Below are 18934 nucleotides of genomic sequence, written 5' to 3'. Positions count from 1 at the left end.
AGTCATAGAATATAAGTAATTGATTTGTTGGTTTTATTTATTGGAGTTAAAGTGCCTTAACCATGTGCAAAACACTTTAGGACGTGAGCTGTCGCTGTTACCACGTTGAAATATGTGTGGGTAGATTAAGCGAGAGCGTTCTCTGCTGGTTGAAAAAGCTTACAGCACCTTGTATTCCCAGGCGGTCTCCCATCCAAGTACTAACCAGGCCCGACCCTGCTTAGCTTCCGAGATCAGACGAGATCGGGCGCATCCAGGCTGGTATGGCCGTAAGCAGAAGCTGCAGCTTGAAATACCTCTGATATGGAGTTGAAGATAAGTCATAGAATATAAGTCATTGATTTGTTGGTTTTATTTGTTGGAGTTAAAGTGCCTTAACCATGTGCAAAACACTTTGGACGTGAGCTGTCGCTGTTACCACGTTGAAATATGTGTGGGTAGATTAAGCGAGAGCGTTCTCTGCTGGTTGAAAAAGCTTACAGCACCTGGTATTCATGCTCATGCTTCCTGGGAAACCAAGATGGCAGCGTGCCCAGTGTCTCTCTGCTAAATGTTTGTTGGTTTTTGGCAGTTTTTATTGGATTTTATTCACTTTTAACAGCTTCTTTTATGTTGCCTGCGCTGCTGAGCTATCATTGCATGATACAATCTGGAAATCTACACTAAGGTCAGTGGATCAGTGCATATTTTTGTCCAATTGAGAAGACACTCTGCTCTCCATGCTTGGCTACTAGCCTAGCTCCATTGACTATAGCCCTGAGCTAGCTAGCCCTTGAGATAGCCCCATAGGCTAGCCCCTAGCCTTTTTGTCTTCCCAGTTTTCTCTTCGCAATTTTTTTTAACACTGGAAGTGTGGTTCGCCTTTAACCGGGATCTTCCTAGCTACATCAATTTTTTTGGGGGGGGATGTGTGAGCTCTGTGTGGGCTACACCTGTGTACAGCTCTGCTCTACTCTGATCCTGATGGTCTGAGGTGTGTTGCAAACTGGCCCAGATCCTCCGTGGCTATATCATCCAATGTTTTGAGAGTTTTTCGGGTGCTCATACCCTGGAACTAGCAACCCGCAGTAGCCTAACTAAGCTTTTTGAAGCTAGCAGCCAGCAAAAACTAGCTATCTGGAGCTAGCATTGCCCTGTAGCATCTAGCTGGAGCTAGCACCAGTCCTGCAGCTACTAGCTGGAGCTAGCATCAGTCCTCCAGCAACTAGCTGGAGCTAGCATCAGTCCTGCAGCAACTAGCTGGAGCTAGCACCAGTCCTCCAGCAACTAGCTGGAGCTAGCAACAGTCCTCCAGCAACTAGCTGGAGCTAGCATCAGTCCTGCAGCAACTAGCTGGAGCTGGCATCAGTCCTGCAGCAACTAGCTGGAGCTGGCATCAGTCCTGCAGCAACTAGCTGGAGCTAGCATCAGTCCTGCAGCAACTAGCTGGAGCTAGCATCAGTCCTGCAGCAACTAGCTGGAGCTAGCATCAGTCCTGCAGCAACTAGCTGGAGCTAGCATCAGTCCTGCAGCAACTAGCTGGAGCTAGCATCAGTTCTGCAGCAACTAGCTGGAGCTAGCATCAGTCCTGCAGCAACTAGCTGGAGCTAGCATCAGTCCTGCAGCAACCAGCTACCTGGAGCTAGCTACCAGCAGCAACTAGCTAACAGGAGCTAGCAACCAGCCCTGCAGCTAGTTACCATTTCCTGCTGCAGCTAGCCCCCCAGCTGGCCTCTACCCGACCTGCAATAGCTAGCCTGCTCCACCCTGCTAGTCTACTCCATCTGTGATCCGGCTCTCCATCTGGGCTGGTAGGCTATGCAGAGTTAGTTTGGCTTGCCTGGTGGCTGCTCTCTTGTTTGCTTTAAGTATTGCCTTAGCTTAGGAACAATGTTGCTCTTTGCTCTTGTCATGCTTTTGTTAACTGGGTGGGACTCTACTACTAGTGACAACTGTCAGACGTACGACTTGAAAGAAGAAATGTCCCAGTTGGTCACTCCAAGGGGTGAAACCCTTGTTTATGGTGTTCCATCCCAGTCTCCACTCCATTGTGTCCCTAACACTCTCAGCTACGCAGTCTTTGCAAGTTGGCGGCAGCTTCTCAGCCTCCTTGTCCTAAAAGACTGCTGCACAATCACCTCTGTGGACACTCTCCTGGACGTCATAACCTTCAATGACTCCAAACCTCGACTGACCCCTCCATCCATGGCTAAAAAGAGACTGTTTGTCCTTTTAATGCTTTTGATTTCTGGAAATATTCACTCAAATCCTGGCCCCATGTCTGGTCCTACGCCAGATGATTTTAAAAACATGCATGGGTTACGCTTCATTCATATTAATGCACGCAGTCTCCAACCTAAGATGGATATGATGCGTATTTGGGCTGAATCGACTGGTGCACATATTATTGTTGTCTCCGAAACCTGGCTCTCAAAGTCCATATTAGATAGGGATGTTGCCATAGATGGGTTTGATATCTACCGCACTGATCGTCCTCGTAGAGGGGGGGGCGTGGCCATCTATGTTAGATCATTTCTCGCTGCTCATGTCCTGCTTTCTACATCTGCTAGTAAACAATTTGAACTGTTAGCCTTGAATGTAGATTTGTCTGGAGGTCAGCACCTAACTGTTGTTGGCTGTTATAGGCCTCCATCAGCCCCCTCAGACACACTGTCTTCTTTAATGCAGCTCCTGTCTCAGCTTCACTCTAACGAAATTGTCCTCCTAGGGGACCTAAATTGGGACTGGCTCTCCTCAGCTTCAGATGACTTTAAAGCCCATTGCCTGTCTTTTGATTTCACTCAAATCATTGAAGGTCCCACTCGGCTTAATCCCAAACGACCGGACAAATCAACGCTTCTTGACCTACTCATCACTAACAGGCCTCACAAATTCACGGCATCCAGTGTTTTTGCTAATGATCTCAGTGATCATTGTGTGATCGGAGCTATCAGGGATTGTAAAATCCCCCGTTCTAAGCCCCGTATCGTTCACAAGAGAGATTTGAAGAACTTCTCAGAGCAAGCTTTCCTCCACGACCTGCAGCAGTTTCGATGGGACCGCATTCTCCTGATTGGTGATGTTCACCTTGCCTGGAACTACTTTTGTGACAGTTTCACCATTCTCATTAACAAGCACGCTCCTTTCCGGCGCTTCAGGATTAAAGGTCGGAACACTCCCTGGTTCTCTAGCGAGCTGTCCTCTCTCCTTCACGAAAGGAACCGGCTTTGGGCTGTTGCCAGGAAATCCGACTCTGAAACCGATTGGCTTTCTTTTCGGCAGGTTAGAAATAGCTTTACTGCCTCCATCAAAAAAGCTAAAAATGACTTCTATCTTTCCTGCTCTACTGACAGTTTGAATGATCCTAGAAGATTTTGGAAGACTGTTAAGTCTCTCTCTGCCAACTCTGGCCCTGCTGAGCTACCTCCTCATATCATCCATGACTCAGTACCAGTGTTCGATAAATCAGAGATGCTTAATTGCTTCAACAAACACTTTATAGCCTCTGGTTCATTATTTGATTCCTTGCCAGGAGCCAACTCTCCACCCCCCAGTTCTCCTCCTCCTTTGGGGATGGCCTCCGGTAGTCTCCCTGGGCATCACTCCTTCTCGTTCTGCCATCTCACTGTTGGTGATGTTTGGAAAGTCCTGAGGGAGCTCGACCATAGGAAATCAGCAGGTCCTGATAATCTTCCCCCTTTCTTTCTGCACCTTGCTGCAGACTTCATTGCAGAACCTGTTTCGCACATCTTTAACTTATCCATCGCCAACAACGAGATCCCAGAGGTATGGAAATCTGCCTTTGTGGTCCCACTCCTGAAGGGTGGTGACCCCAAATGTTTGAACAACTACAGGCCAATTTCCAAACTTCCTATTCTTGCTAAGGTTCTTGAGCAATTAATCAATGTACAGATCAAGGACTTCCTGGCCTTACACAATATCCTTTCACCCTTGCAGTCTGGTTTTAGGAAGCAGCATAGCACAGTATCCGCTGCTCTTAAAGTGGTCAACGACATCACTGAGGCCTTGGACAGGAAGAACCACTGTGCCGCCCTTTTTGTCGACTTGTCAAAGGCATTCGACACCGTCGACCACTCCATCTTATGTCAGCGCCTCTCGGACATTGGTTTTTCCTCCCATGCTGTTGGCTGGTTTACAAACTACCTGTCTCAGCGTAAACAGGCTGTGCAGTTTGGTGATCTGTCCTCCAACATGCTTACTACCTCTAATGGGGTGCCACAGGGTTCGGTCTTAGGGCCAACCCTATTCACCATTTACATTAATGAAATAGGATCAACCTCAAATGCTGCTGTTCATCTTTACGCGGATGACACAATTATGTACTGCTTTGCTTCTTCCATCTCCCGTGCCTTGGAGTCTCTACAGACTGCTTTTGACACCCTTCAGTCCCAGTTGTCTCAGCTTAGACTGGTGGTGAATGCAGGGAAGACCAAGGTCATGCTCTTCTCCAACAGCAAGCAGGCGTCAGCGGCACTTCCTGGCATTGTGTCTCGTCAGGGTTCACCTATTGAGATTGTGTCAAACTACAAATATCTTGGCGTTGTTCTTGACGACACTCTCACCTTCCAACTTCACATCAATATGCTCTTGAAGAAACTGAAGTTGAAACTGAGCTTTTTCTTCAGAAACAAGTCCTGCTTTTCAGCTCTTGCTAGGAAACGGCTGGTTACTGCCACCTTCTTGCCTCTTTTGGACTATGGTGATGTCCTCTACATGAATGCATCTGCAAGCTGTCTCCAACTTCTGGATGCTGCGTACCATGGAGCGCTGCGCTTCATAACCGGTTGTAAACCACTTACACACCATTGTGTGCTTTACTGTCTGGTTAACTGGCCATCTCTTTCCATCCGCCGAACCCTCCACTGGTACACTCTCATTTACAAATCCATTCTTGGTCTGCTCCCACCCTACCTCTCTGTCTACTTTTCACGCAAGCAATCCAGATACGCTCTCCGTACGCAGGATATCATTTCTTACTCCATCCCCTTGGTCCGCACAGAGAAAGGCAAAAGGGCGTTCTCTTTTGCAGCCCCGTCCGCTTGGAACTCCTTGCAACAGAGTCTGAAGTTGACGAACCTGATTCCCCTTGCTAGTTTTAAGCTTTTGCTTAGAGACATGGAGAGTGCATCTTTATCTTGTACTTGCACTAGATGACCTCTGCCGCAGCTAAGCATTTAAAGCACATAAGCTAGTCTGTGTTCTACAAGTTTTATTTTTGTCTGGGGCTAGTGTACTAACCTGATATCTCTATTTTCCAGCTATTTACCGGTTATAGTGTATTGTCATTTCCACTCTGCATCAGTTTCAAGTGTTATGTCCTGTCATATCTTGTCATGTCTCATTTTTATGTTTTATGCAACTGTGTGGATGTGAACAGGTCACACTTGAAAATGAGTCTTCGGACTCAAGTGTTTTTATCTGTATAAATAAAGGATAAATAAAATAAAAAAAAAAAATTCCCAGGCGGTCTCCCATCCAAGTACTAACCAGGCCCGACCCTGCTTAGCTTCCGAGATCAGACGAGATCGGGCGCATCCAGGCTGGTATGGCCGTAAGCAGAAGCTGGAGCTTGAAATACCTCTTATATGGAGTTGAAGATAAGTCATATAATATAAGTCATTGATTTGTTGGTGATAATAATTTAGAAGCGCTTATTTGTTGGAGTTAAAGTGCCTTAACCATGTGCAAAACACTTTAGGACGTGAGCTGTCGCTGTTACCACGTTGAAATATGTGTGGGTAGATTAAGCGAGAGCGCTCTCTGTTGGTTGAAAAAGCTTACAGTACCTGGTATTCCCAGGCGGTCTCCCATCCAAGTACTAACTAGGCCCGACCCTGCTTAGCTTCCGAGATCAGACGAGATCGGGCGCATCCAGGCTGGTATGGCCGTAAGCAGAAGCTGCAGCTTGAAATACCTCTTATATGGAGTTGAAGATAAGTCATAGAATATAAGTCATTGATTTGTTGGTTTTATTTGTTGGAGTTAAAGTGCCTTAACCATGTGCAAAACACTTTAGGACGTGAGCTGTCGCTGTTACCACGTTGAAATATGTGTGGGTAGATTAAGCGAGAGCGCTCTCTGCTGGTTGAAAAAGCTTACAGCACCTGGTATTCTCAGGCGGTCTCCCATCCAAGTACTAACCAGGCGCTACCCTGCTTAGCTTCCGAGATCAGACGAGATTGGGCGCATCCAGGCTGGTATGGCCGTAAGCAGAAGCTCCTGCTTGAAATACCTCTTATATGGAGTTGAAGATAAGTCATAGAATATAAGTCATTGATTTGTTGGTTTTATTTGTTTGGAATTAAAGTGCCTTAACCATGTGCAAAACACTTTAGGACGTGAGCTGTCGCTGTTACCACGTTGAAATATGTGTGGGTAGATTAAGCGAGAGCGTTCTCTGCTGGTTGAAAAAGCTTACAGCACCTTGTATTCCCAGGCGGTCTCCCATCCAAGTACTAACCAGGCCCGACCCTGCTTAGCTTCCGAGATCAGACGAGATCGGGCGCATCCAGGCTGGTATGGCCGTAAGAAGAAGCTGGAGCTTGAAATACCTCTTATATGGAGTTGAAGATAAGTCATATAATATAAGTCATTGATTTGTTGGTGATAATAATTTAGAAGCGCTTATTTGTTGGAGTTAAAGTGCCTTAACCATGTGCAAAACACTTTAGGACGTGAGCTGTCGCTGTTACCACGTTGAAATATGTGTGGGTAGATTAAGCGAGAGCGCTCTCTGTTGGTTGAAAAAGCTTACAGTACCTGGTATTCCCAGGCGGTCTCCCATCCAAGTACTAACTAGGCCCGACCCTGCTTAGCTTCCGAGATCAGACGAGATCGGGCGCATCCAGGCTGGTATGGCCGTAAGCAGAAGCTGCAGCTTGAAATACCTCTTATATGGAGTTGAAGATAAGTCATAGAATATAAGTCATTGATTTGTTGGTTTTATTTGTTGGAGTTAAAGTGCCTTAACCATGTGCAAAACACTTTAGGACGTGAGCTGTCGCTGTTACCACGTTGAAATATGTGTGGGTAGATTAAGCGAGAGCGCTCTCTGCTGGTTGAAAAAGCTTACAGCACCTGGTATTCCCAGGCGGTCTCCCATCCAAGTACTAACCAGGCGCTACCCTGCTTAGCTTCCGAGATCAGACGAGATTGGGCGCATCCAGGCTGGTATGGCCGTAAGCAGAAGCTCCTGCTTGAAATACCTCTTATATGGAGTTGAAGATAAGTCATAGAATATAAGTCATTGATTTGTTGGTTTTATTTGTTTGGAATTAAAGTGCCTTAACCATGTGCAAAACACTTTAGGACGTGAGCTGTCGCTGTTACCACGTTGAAATATGTGTGGGTAGATTAAGCGAGAGCGTTCTCTGCTGGTTGAAAAAGCTTACAGCACCTTGTATTCCCAGGCGGTCTCCCATCCAAGTACTATCCAGGCCCGACCCTGCTTAGCTTCCGAGATCAGACGAGATCGGGCGCATCCAGGCTGGTATGGCCGTAAGCAGAAGCTGCAGCTTGAAATACCTCTGATATGGAGTTGAAGATAAGTCATAGAATATAAGTCATTGATTTGTTGGTTTTATTTGTTGGAGTTAAAGTGCCTTAACCATGTGCAAAACACTTTAGGACGTGAGCTGTCGCTGTTACCACGTTGAAATATGTGTGGGTAGATTAAGCGAGAGCGTTCTCTGCTGGTTGAAAAAGCTTACAGCACCTTGTATTCCCAGGCGGTCTCCCATCCAAGTACTAACCAGGCCCGACCCTGCTTAGCTTCCGAGATCAGACGAGATCGGGCGCATCCAGGCTGGTATGGCCGTAAGCAGAAGCTGCAGCTTGAAATACGTCTGATATGGATTTGAAGATAAGTCATAGAATATAAGTCATTGATTTGTTGGTTTTATTTGTTGGAGTTAAAGTGCCTTAACCATGTGCAAAACACTTTAGGACGTGAGCTGTCGCTGTTACCACGTTGAAATATGTGTGGGTAGATTAAGCGAGAGCGTTCTCTGCTGGTTGAAAAAGCTTACAGCACCTGGTATTCCCAGGCGGTCTCCCATCCAAGTACTAACCAGGCCCGACCCTGCTTAGCTTCCGAGATCAGACGAGATCGGGCGCATCCAGGCTGGTATGGCCGTAAGCAGAAGCTGGAGCTTGAAATACCTCTTATATGGAGTTGAAGATAAGTCATATAATATAAGTCATTGATTTGTTGGTGATAATAATTTAGAAGCGCTTATTTGTTGGAGTTAAAGTGCCTTAACCATGTGCAAAACACTTTAGGACGTGAGCTGTCGCTGTTACCACGTTGAAATATGTGTGGGTAGATTAAGCGAGAGCGCTCTCTGTTGGTTGAAAAAGCTTACAGTACCTGGTATTCCCAGGCGGTCTCCCATCCAAGTACTAACTAGGCCCGACCCTGCTTAGCTTCCGAGATCAGACGAGATCGGGCGCATCCAGGCTGGTATGGCCGTAAGCAGAAGCTGCAGCTTGAAATACCTCTTATATGGAGTTGAAGATAAGTCATAGAATATAAGTCATTGATTTGTTGGTTTTATTTGTTGGAGTTAAAGTGCCTTAACCATGTGCAAAACACTTTAGGACGTGAGCTGTCGCTGTTACCACGTTGAAATATGTGTGGGTAGATTAAGCGAGGGCGCTCTCTGCTGGTTGAAAATGCTTACAGCACCTGGTATTCCCAGGCGGTCTCCCATCCAAGTACTAACCAGGCCCGACCCTGCTTAGCTTCCGAGATCAGACGAGATCGGGCGCATCCAGGCTGGTATGGCCGTAAGCAGAATCTGCTGCTTGAAATACCTCTTATATGGAATTGAAGATAAGTCATACAATATAAGTCATTGATTTGTTGGTTTTATTTGTTGGAGTTAAAGTGCCTTAACCATGTGCAAAACACTTTAGGACGTGAGCTGTCGCTGTTACCACGTTGAAATATGTGTGGGTAGATTAAGCGAGGGCGCTCTCTGCTGGTTGAAAATGCTTACAGCACCTGGTATTCCCAGGCGGTCTCCCATCCAAGTACTAACCAGGCCCGACCCTGCTTAGCTTCCGAGATCAGACGAGATCGGGCGCATCCAGGCTGGTATGGCCGTAAGCAGAATCTGCTGCTTGAAATACCTCTTATATGGAGTTGAAGATAAGTCATATAATATAAGTCATTGATTTGTTGGTGATAATAATTTAGAAGCGCTTATTTGTTGGAGTTAAAGTGCCTTAACCATGTGCAAAACACATTAGGACGTGAGCTGTCGCTGTTACCACGTTGAAATTTGTGTGGGTAGATTAAGCGAGAGCGCTCTCTGCTGGTTGAAAAAGCTTGCAGCACCTGGTATTCCCAGGTGGTCTCCCATCCAAGTACTAACCATGCCCGACCCTGCTTAGCTTCCGAGATCAGACGAGATCGGGCGTATCCAGGCTGGTATGGCCGTAAGCAGAAGTTGCAGCTTGAAATACCTCTTATATGGAGTTGAAGATAAGTCATAGAATATAAGTCATTGATTTGTTGGTTTTATTTGTTGGAGTTAAAGTGCCTTAACCATGTGCAAAACACTTTAGGACGTGAGCTGTCGCTGTTACCACGTTGAAATATGTGTGGGTAGATTAAGCGAGAGCGCTCTCTGCTGGTTGAAAAAGCTTACAGCACCTGGTATTCCCAGGCGGTCTCCCATCCAAGTACTAACCAGGCCCGACCCTGCTTAGCTTCCGAGATCAGACGAGATTTTTTTTTTTGTCTTTTATTGTGAAAATATATTTTACATTTAAAAAATATACTTTTGTTTACATTTTGCTTTGAAAACAAATATTTTCATCATACCGTATAACAACAATTGGGTCTCTTTTTCCCATCAAAGAAAGAAAATATTACATTCGAGCTCCCAAAATAAAAACCTCCATGATTACACAGTCATGTTTAAAGAACAAAACATCACCCATTTAGCAAAATTAACACACAGAAAATTCCTATCAACTGCACACAGTTCTCACTCTACGAGCTCCTAATCACCATGTACTCCTAGCTATTTACAATCCCACTTAATCACATACATGACACCGCCAACAACCGCACAACCCCTTCACCATTTCCATATAATTCTTTTATCCCTGTCCAGGGACAGAAGATTACCATTTTCCACAAAAGACCGTTCAAATTTCTCGTCTCCATGAATTAAACGAAATGTAATTTGATTTTTCACTATATTTTGGAATATGGGCCAAATTTCAACAACTCTTTGTTCGAAGTGTGCTATGTTCCTGCGTGTCTTTATAGCCCATCGGGCATGGCTTAATAGGAATTTACATAAGGCTACATTCTTCACCTTACTGTGTTCCCATTCCCCAAACAAAAGAAAAAACTCCCACGAATCCCTCCCGTCCCACACCATTCCCAATTTATCGACCAAACATTTTTTCAACGCGCCCAGAAAACCGGTCAGCTCAGGACACACGTCATACATGTGTAGCAGAGTCTCCGGGAATAAACCGCAGATATCACAATCCTTACTAACCTCCCTGTCGAATTGGTGCAAAATCACTTTTGTAAATATTTTATTGTGTCTTATTTTGAAGTCGTTATCCTCAGCCTCAATGCTGTTTCCCTTCAATTTCCACCTTTCCCAAATTTTCCTCCCCTCTTTCTGTGGAAAGATCTTGCCCCAGTAAGACAGGGAGGCTGGTTTTTGCGTGACATTTATCACAGCTGTGTGTATGTGTGTGTGTGTGTGTGTGTGTGTGGTTTGGTGAGTCCAATAATGAAATGAGTCTCTCAAATCAACTACATAGACTCCTTTCTCCAATTTTCTGACGTTTTCAATAGCTTGCCTTTAAAAATCAGAAGGTAAATCAATGTTATGACAGAAATCCGCTTTTTGGCATTTTCTCAGCGAGAAACGGTCATTTTGTACCTGAAACACTGTAAGTGGTTTGGTGAGTCCAATAATGAAATGAGTCCCTCAAATCAACTACATAGACTCCTTTATCCAATTTTCTGACGTTTTCAATAGCTTGCCTTAAAAAATCAGAAGGTAAATCAATGTTATGACAGAAATCCGCTTTTTGGCATTTTCTCAGCGAGAAACAGTCATTTTGTACCTGAAACACTGTAAGTGGTTTGGTGAGTCCAATAATGAAATGAGTCTCTCAAATCAACTACATAGACTCCTTTCTCCAATTTTCTGACGTTTTCAATAGCTTGCCTTAAAAAATCTGAAGGTAAATCAATGTTATGACAGAAATCCGCTTTTTGGCATTTTCTCAGCGAGAAACAGTCATTTTGTACCTGAAACACTGTAAAGTGGTTTGGTGAGTCCAATAATGAAATGAGTCTCTCAAATCAACTACATAGACTCCTTTCTCCAATTGTCTAACGTTTTCAATAGCTTGCCTTAAAAAATCAGAAGGTAAATCAATGTTATTACAGAAATCCGCTTTTTGGCATTTTCTCAGCGAGAAACGGTCATTTTGTACCTGAAACACTGTAAGTGGTTTGGTGAGTCCAATAATGAAATGAGTCTCTCAAATCAACTACATAGACTCCGTTCTCGAATTTTCTGACGTTTTCAATAGCTTGCCTTAAAAAATCAGAAGGTAAATCAATGTTATGACAGAAATCCGCTTTTTGGCAGTTTCTCAGCGAGAAACGGTCATTTTGTACCTGAAACACTGTAAGTGGTTTGGTGAGTCCAATAATGAAATGAGTCTCTCAAATCAACTACATAGACTCCTTTCTCCAATTTTCTAACGTTTTCAATAGCTTGCCTTAAAAAATCAGAAGGTAAAACAATGTTATGACAGAAATCCGCTTTTTGGCATTTTCTCAGCGAGAAACAGTCATTTTGTACCTGAAACACTGTAAGTGGTTTGGTGAGTCCAATAATGAAATGAGTCCCTCAAATCAACTACATAGACTCCTTTCTCCAATTTTCTGACGTTTTCAATAGCTTGCCTTAAAAAACTCAGAAGGTAAATCAATGTTATGACAGAAATCCGCTTTTTGGCATTTTCTCAGCGAGAAACGGTCATTTTGTACCTGAAACACTGTAAGTGGTTTGGTGAGTCCAATAATGAAATGAGTCTCTCAAATCAACTACATAGACTCCGTTCTCGAATTTTCTGACGTTTTCAATAGCTTGCCTTAAAAAATCAGAAGGTAAATCAATGTTATGACAGAAATCCGCTTTTTGGCAGTTTCTCAGCGAGAAACGGTCATTTTGTACCTGAAACACTGTAAGTGGTTTGGTGAGTCCAATAATGAAATGAGTCTCTCAAATCAACTACATAGACTCCTTTCTCCAATTTTCTGACGTTTTCAATAGCTTGCCTTAAAAAATCAGAAGGTAAATCAATGTTATGACAGAAATCCGCTTTTTGGCAGTTTCTCAGCGAGAAACAGTCATTTTGTACCTGAAACCCTGTAAGTGGTTTGGTGAGTCCAATAATGAAATGAGTCCCTCAAATCAACTACATAGACTCCTTTCTCCAATTTTCTGACGTTTTCAATAGCTTGCCTTAAAAAATCAGAAGGTAAAACAATGTTATTACAGAAATCCGCTTTTTGGCATTTTCTCAGCGAGAAACAGTCATTTTGTACCTGAAACACTGTAAGTGGTTTGGTGAGTCCAATAATGAAATGAGTCTCTCAAATCAACTACATAGACTCCTTTCTCCAATTTTCTGACGTTTTCAATAGCTTGCCTTAAAAAATCAGAAGGTAAATCAATGTTATGACAGAAATCCGCTTTTTTGCAGTTTCTCAGCGAGAAACAGTCATTTTGTACCTGAAACACTGTAAGTGGTTTGGTGAGTCCAATAATGAAATGAGTCTCTCAAATCAACTATATAGACTCCTTTCTCCAATTTTCTGACGTTTTCAATAGCTTGCCTTGAAAAATCAGAAGGTAAATCAATGTTATGACAGAAATCCGCTTTTTGGCATTTTCTCAGCGAGAAACAGTCATTTTGTACCTGAAACACTGTAAGTGGTTTGGTGAGTCCAATAATGAAATGAGTCGCTCAAATCAACTACATAGACACCTTTCTCCAATTTTCTAACGTTTTCAATAGCTTGCCTTAAAAAATCAGAAGGTAAATCAATGTTATGACAGAAATCCGCTTTTTGGCATTTTCTCAGCGAGAAACGGTCATTTTGTACCTGAAACACTGTAAGTGGTTTGGTGAGTCCAATAATGAAATGAGTCCCTCAAATCAACTACATAGACTCCTGTCTCCAATTTTCTGACGTTTTCAATAGCTTGCTTTAAAAAATCAGAAGGTAAATCAATGTTATGACAGAAATCCGCTTTTTTGCATTTTCTCAGCGAGAAACAGTCATTTTGTACCTGAAACACTGTAAGTGGTTTGGTGAGTCCAATAATGAAATGAGTCTCTCAAATCAACTACATAGACTCCTTTTTCCAATTTTCTAAGTTTTCAATAGCTTGCCTTAAAAAATCAGAAGGTAAAACAATGTTATGACAGAAATCCGCTTTTTGGCATTTTCTCAGCGAGAAACAGTCATTTTGTACCTGAAACACTGTAAGTGGTTTGGTGAGTCCAATAATGAAATGAGTCGCTCAAATCAACTACATAGACACCTATCTCCAATTTTCTAACGTTTTCAATAGCTTGCCTTAAAAAATCAGAAGGTAAATCAATGTTATGACAGAAATCCGCTTTTTGGCATTTTCTCAGCGAGAAACGGTCATTTTGTACCTGAAACACTGTAAGTGGTTTGGTGAGTCCAATAATGAAATGAGTCCCTCAAATCAACTACATAGACTCCTTTCTCCAATTTTCTGACGTTTTCAATAGCTTGCCTTAAAAAATCAGAAGGTAAATCAATGTTATGACAGAAATCCGCTTTTTTGCATTTTCTCACCGAGAAACAGTCATTTTGTACCTGAAACACTGTAAGTGGTTTGGTGAGTCCAATAATGAAATGAGTCTCTCAAATCAACTACATAGACTCCTTTTTCCAATTTTCTAACGTTTTCGATAGCTTGCCTTAAAAAATCAGAAGGTAAAACAATGTTATTACAGAAATCCGTTTTTTGGCATTTTCTCAGCGAGAAACGGTCATTTTGTACCTGAAACACTGTAAGTGGTTTGGTGAGTCCAATAATGAAATGAGTCCCTCAAATCAACTACATAGACTCCTTTCTCCAATTTTCTGACGTTTTCAATAGCTTGCCTTGAAAAATCAGAAGGTAAATCAATGTTATGACAGAAATCCGCTTTTTTGCATTTTCTCAGCGAGAAACAGTCATTTTGTACCTGAAACACTGTAAGTGGTTTGGTGAGTCCAATAATGAAATGAGTCGCTCAAATCAACTACATAGACACCTTTCTCCAATTTTCTAACGTTTTCAATAGCTTGCCTTAAAAAATCAGAAGGTAAAACAATGTTATGACAGAAATCCGCTTTTTGGCATTTTCTCAGCGAGAAACGGTCATTTTGTACCTGAAACACTGTAAGTGGTTTGGTGAGTCCAATAATGAAATGAGTCCCTCAAATCAACTACATAGACTCCTTTCTCCAATTTTCTGACGTTTTCAATAGCTTGCCTTAAAAAATCAGAAGGTAAATCAATGTTATGACAGAAATCCGCTTTTTTGCATTTTCTCAGCGAGAAACAGTCATTTTGTACCTGAAACACTGTAAGTGGTTTGGTGAGTCCAATAATGAAATGAGTCTCTCAAATCAACTACATAGACTCCTTTTTCCAATTTTCTAACGTTTTCAATAGCTTGCCTTAAAAAATCAGAAGGTAAAACAATGTTATTACAGAAATCCGCTTTTTGGCATTTTCTCAGCGAGAAACGGTCATTTTGTACCTGAAACACTGTAAGTGGTTTGGTGAGTCCAATAATGAAATGAGTCCCTCAAATCAACTACATAGACTCCTTTCTCCAATTTTCTGACGTTTTCAATAGCTTGCCTTAAAAAATCAGAAGGTAGGATTCTTAATAGGACTAGCTGTTAATATCCCTAAAATATATCAGCACGATAACTCCTATCGGACATGACTGTGGGGTGGAGTTTGGACAGGATCGCGGGGCACCACCAAATCTACACGTCATCAGTTGTGTGCCTTGTCTTCATCAGGTGTTTCGGCCTCTTTACACAATACACCCTCTTCCAAGGTTGGCCTGCCACAGGCTGATCAGACCTGGGTGTGTGTCATATGGTGGCACCCCGTGGTCATCAAACAGCCCATGTTGCATCTCTCCGTTTCAGCCACAGCCAGTGACTGCTCCGTTCGGCTGCTTTGGCAAGTTATTTTATTGCCTTCCGCTGGGCCTGTCCTCTGATCCCAACTTCCTTCAGGAGCCGTGTGGTGGACCTGGCTACAAAGCCTCGGCAGCCAACCTCCACTGGCCACACCTTTACGTTCCATCCCCGCGCCTCAGCATCAGCTGCTAGGTTAGCATAACGCAGCCTTTTTCTTTCGAATGCTTCGTCGATGTTATCCTCCCACGGGACAGTCAGCTCCACAATGAAGACACGCCGGCAGGACTTGGACCAGAGGACCAAATCTGGGCGCAGGTTGGTTGCTGCGATTTCTGGCGGGAAAGTGAGCCTCTGGCTGAGGTCTACCCGCATTTCCCAATCCCGGGCTGTGTCCAGTGGGCCTGAGTTTGGAGGTGATGGCTTGGTTCTCCGTTTCTCCCCTTGTCGGACGAATGTTGTCTTCCGTGGGAGGGTGGTCTGGGTTTTGAAAGGCATGGCGTTGATGGTGACCCTCTTGTCCTCAAGTTCGGCAGCCAAGCCCTTCAACACTTGGTTATGGCGCCAGGTGTATCTTCCTTGAGTCAGGCTGGTCTTGCAACCCACCAGGATGTGTTTGAGGGTTGCTGGGGCTGCACACTGCAGGCAGGCTGGGTCCTCTCCATACCAGAGATGTAGGTTGGTTGGAGAGGGCAGGACATCATAAGTGGCTCTGATGATGAAGCTGAGCCTATTAGCCTCCATGCTCCACATCTCATTCCACGTGATTTTCCTCCTCTCCACACCCTCCCACCTCATCCAGCGTCCTTGCTGGGCTTGGGAGACTGCCTTGGCACACCTGGCTGCCTCCTCCTGGTTGCGCACCTCCTCAACCACCATGTGTCGCCGTTCAGACGGAGTAGCCTTTTGCCAAGCGGGTGTTGTTGCTTCCAGGCCAAGACCCCCTCTGCCATGTTGGACTCGTCCCACTATATCCCGGTGTCTGAGGGTGGTCTTTGCCACTGCTACTGCTGCAGATGGTTTCCATTTCATCCCTGTTGCCAGGTTTGGAGCCGCATCTCTGACGCATGGGTCCCGGGATTCTGTAAGAGTCATTTCCACCCTTGTTTTGGCACATTTGTACTCCTCCACCAGGCTTGAGATTGGAAGGGAGAGCGCTCCATTGCCATACAGGCCTATGCTGGAAAGGCATCTCGGCAGTCCAAGCCACTTCCTCACTTGGGCATTCACCAGTCTCTCAAGCCGATTGACATGAGATAAGGTGACCTCATAGATGGAAATTGGCCACATGAGGCGAGGTAGCAGCCCAAACTTAAAGCACCATAGCTTCAATTTTCCAGGGAGAGCAGTGTTGTTAATCTGCTTGAGGCCGCTGATTGTATCCTGCCTGAGTTGTTCCACCTGCTCAGAGTCTTTAAGTTCTGCGCTATACCATCGGCCAAGGCTTTTGATAGGCTTCTCCAGAACTGTTGGGATTGGCTGGTCGTCCACATAGAACCTTGCATTGGTGAGCTTACCTTTGACAATGGAGATGCTACGGGATTTGCTGGGTTTAATCTCCATTCGTGCCCATTTGATGTTTCCCCGGAGTTTCTCCAGCAGACGTTTGGTACATGTGACCGTTGTTGTTATTGTCGTCATGTCGTCCATGTACGCCCTGATTGGGGGAAGACGGAGCCCGCTCTCAATCGTTCTCCTCCAACCACCCATCGTGATGCACGAATAAGTAGCTCCATTGCCATTGTAAACACCAGTGGCGAGATGGTGCAGCCCGCCATAATGCCTATCTCAAGGTGCTGCCAGGCAGTTGTACTATCCTGTGCTGTAACACAGAATTGGAGATCCTGGAAGTAGGCTTTGACTAGACTTGTGATGCCCTCTGGCACTTGAAAGAAGTTGAACGCTGTCCACAAGATCTCATGAGGCACTGACCCGAAGGCATTGGCAAGATCTAAAAACACCACATGCAGGTCTTTCTTCTCCTTCTTGGCCATCTGTACTTGGTGCCAGATGACATTTGTGTGTTCCAAGCAACCTGAGAACCCAATTATCCCTGCCTTTTGCACTGAGGTGTCAACAAAGTTGTTCGCCAGCAGGAATGCTGAGAGCCTACGGCCCACGACACTGAAGAAAATCTTTCCTTCCACATTGAGAAGGCTGATCTGGCGAAACTGCTCGATGGTTGAGGAATTCTTCTCTTTGGGAATCAGGATCCCTCCTGCCCGTCGCCATGCCTTTGGTATCATTCCTTTTTCCCATGCCACTTTCATAAGCTTCCAGAGGTATTTCAAGACGCCTGGCGTGTTCTTATACACCCTGTATGGAATGCCGTTGGGCCCCGGGGCTGAAGCTGTTCTTGCCCGTTTTACTGTGCTCTCAACTTCGCTCCATGTGGGGGGCCTTGTTTCCATCTGGTGCTCAGGTGGTTGGATGGGTGGCATATCCTCCGGAATGCTGGCTGGCACATGCCTCTGTTTGTCGGAGTAGGTCTTCCGAAGATGTTCTTCCAGTTCTCTTATGGGTACTTTGAGGGTCCCAGATTTCTCCCTGACAAAGAGGTCCTTAACAAATTTATAGGGATGTCTGTAGAAGGCAGTCCTCGTTCGCTCTCTCTTCTTATGTTGCCTTCTCAGGCATTCTGCTCTTCGCAGTGCTGCCAGACGCTGCTTGATGTCGCCCTGTAGTGCCCCAAGGCCTTTCCTTTCCACTTCCGTGGCCTTCTTCCATTGTTTCCTCAGGCACCTCCTTTCTTTCACGAGTCTCTGAATCTCTTGTTGTCTCCTGGACTTGAGATGAGCAGATGGTTCCTTCTGTGTCTGCAAGTTCTCACGTTTCACACCAAATCTCTCTGCTCCATAGCTATAAATGGTCTCTCCGATCTTGTCCAGTTTTTTCTCCACACCCCCTTTCAGACCTTCTAAAAGGTGGACGAGGTCTGTGTCTGTGGTTTCCCACTCCTTTTTCTGACAGGATTTAGGTCACAAGATTTGAGGTTTTCGTCCAGTCAGCCTCCGCTCTACTGCTGTCTGTGGCTGGATGGGCTCTGGGCTGATGTTCATAAATGGATCTGTGCTTGATTGAGCTTCGTCTGGGGTTTTGATACCCTGTGGACTGTGGTGAATATCCTGCCACTGGGCTTCACTCGACTGATTTGCCCTACCTCTAAGGAAGTAATGGTCAATGCGAGGCCCCTTGCTAAGCTCTCTCAGACACTTGAAACAATGTTATTACAGAAATCCGCTTTTTGGCAGTTTCTCAGCGAGAAACAGTCATTTTGAACCTGAAACACTGTAAGTGGTTTGGTGAGTCCAATAATGAAATGAGTCTCTCAAATCAACTACATAGACTCCTTTCTCCAATTTTCTAACGTTTTCAATAGCTTGCCTTAAAAAATCAGAAGGTAAATCAATGTTATGACAGAAATCCGCTTTTTGGCAATTTCTCAGCGAGAAACAGTCATTTTGTACCTGAAACACTGTAAGTGGTTTGGTGAGTCCAATAATGAAATGAGTCTCTCAAATCAACTACATAGACTCCTTTCTCCAATTTTCTGACGTTTTCAATAGCTTGCCTTGAAAAATCAGAAGGTAAAACAATGTTATTACAGAAATCCGCTTTTTGGCATTTTCTCAGCGAGAAACGGTCATTTTGTACCTGAAACACTGTAAGTGGTTTGGTGAGTCCAATAATGAAATG

At 44.4% G+C, this 18934-nt stretch overlaps 13 non-coding genes and 1 pseudogene across 13 annotated transcripts; all 14 read right to left on the bottom strand.

Annotated features, from left to right (window-relative positions):
- Positions 1-156: 156 nt before the first annotated feature.
- Positions 157-275, bottom strand: LOC133438643 (5S ribosomal RNA). The gene has a single exon (XR_009781709.1). It is a non-coding gene; the product is annotated as a 5S ribosomal RNA (ribosomal RNA).
- Positions 276-5439: 5164 nt separating this feature from the next.
- LOC133438639 (5S ribosomal RNA) lies at positions 5440-5557 on the bottom strand (annotated as a pseudogene).
- Positions 5558-5774: 217 nt separating this feature from the next.
- LOC133438634 (5S ribosomal RNA) lies at positions 5775-5893 on the bottom strand. Its single transcript, XR_009781701.1, has one exon. It is a non-coding gene; the product is annotated as a 5S ribosomal RNA (ribosomal RNA).
- A 199-nt stretch (positions 5894-6092) lies between these two features.
- LOC133438638 (5S ribosomal RNA) lies at positions 6093-6211 on the bottom strand. Its single transcript, XR_009781705.1, has one exon. It is a non-coding gene; the product is annotated as a 5S ribosomal RNA (ribosomal RNA).
- A 200-nt stretch (positions 6212-6411) lies between these two features.
- Positions 6412-6530, bottom strand: LOC133438635 (5S ribosomal RNA). Its single transcript, XR_009781702.1, has one exon. It is a non-coding gene; the product is annotated as a 5S ribosomal RNA (ribosomal RNA).
- Positions 6531-6747: 217 nt separating this feature from the next.
- LOC133438633 (5S ribosomal RNA) lies at positions 6748-6866 on the bottom strand. The gene has a single exon (XR_009781700.1). It is a non-coding gene; the product is annotated as a 5S ribosomal RNA (ribosomal RNA).
- A 199-nt stretch (positions 6867-7065) lies between these two features.
- Positions 7066-7184, bottom strand: LOC133438637 (5S ribosomal RNA). The gene has a single exon (XR_009781704.1). It is a non-coding gene; the product is annotated as a 5S ribosomal RNA (ribosomal RNA).
- A 200-nt stretch (positions 7185-7384) lies between these two features.
- Positions 7385-7503, bottom strand: LOC133438630 (5S ribosomal RNA). The gene has a single exon (XR_009781698.1). It is a non-coding gene; the product is annotated as a 5S ribosomal RNA (ribosomal RNA).
- Positions 7504-7702: 199 nt separating this feature from the next.
- LOC133438642 (5S ribosomal RNA) lies at positions 7703-7821 on the bottom strand. Its single transcript, XR_009781708.1, has one exon. It is a non-coding gene; the product is annotated as a 5S ribosomal RNA (ribosomal RNA).
- A 199-nt stretch (positions 7822-8020) lies between these two features.
- LOC133438629 (5S ribosomal RNA) lies at positions 8021-8139 on the bottom strand. Its single transcript, XR_009781697.1, has one exon. It is a non-coding gene; the product is annotated as a 5S ribosomal RNA (ribosomal RNA).
- Positions 8140-8356: 217 nt separating this feature from the next.
- LOC133438631 (5S ribosomal RNA) lies at positions 8357-8475 on the bottom strand. Its single transcript, XR_009781699.1, has one exon. It is a non-coding gene; the product is annotated as a 5S ribosomal RNA (ribosomal RNA).
- A 199-nt stretch (positions 8476-8674) lies between these two features.
- On the bottom strand, positions 8675-8793 carry LOC133438641 (5S ribosomal RNA). Its single transcript, XR_009781707.1, has one exon. It is a non-coding gene; the product is annotated as a 5S ribosomal RNA (ribosomal RNA).
- A 199-nt stretch (positions 8794-8992) lies between these two features.
- On the bottom strand, positions 8993-9111 carry LOC133438640 (5S ribosomal RNA). The gene has a single exon (XR_009781706.1). It is a non-coding gene; the product is annotated as a 5S ribosomal RNA (ribosomal RNA).
- A 217-nt stretch (positions 9112-9328) lies between these two features.
- LOC133438636 (5S ribosomal RNA) lies at positions 9329-9447 on the bottom strand. Its single transcript, XR_009781703.1, has one exon. It is a non-coding gene; the product is annotated as a 5S ribosomal RNA (ribosomal RNA).
- Positions 9448-18934: the final 9487 nt, after the last annotated feature.

This window comes from Cololabis saira, unplaced genomic scaffold (assembly GCF_033807715.1).
Source record: "Cololabis saira isolate AMF1-May2022 unplaced genomic scaffold, fColSai1.1 scf114, whole genome shotgun sequence".
NCBI classification, from domain to species: Eukaryota; Metazoa; Chordata; class Actinopteri; order Beloniformes; family Belonidae; genus Cololabis; species Cololabis saira.
This window is presented reverse-complemented; position numbering and strand designations above follow the sequence as displayed.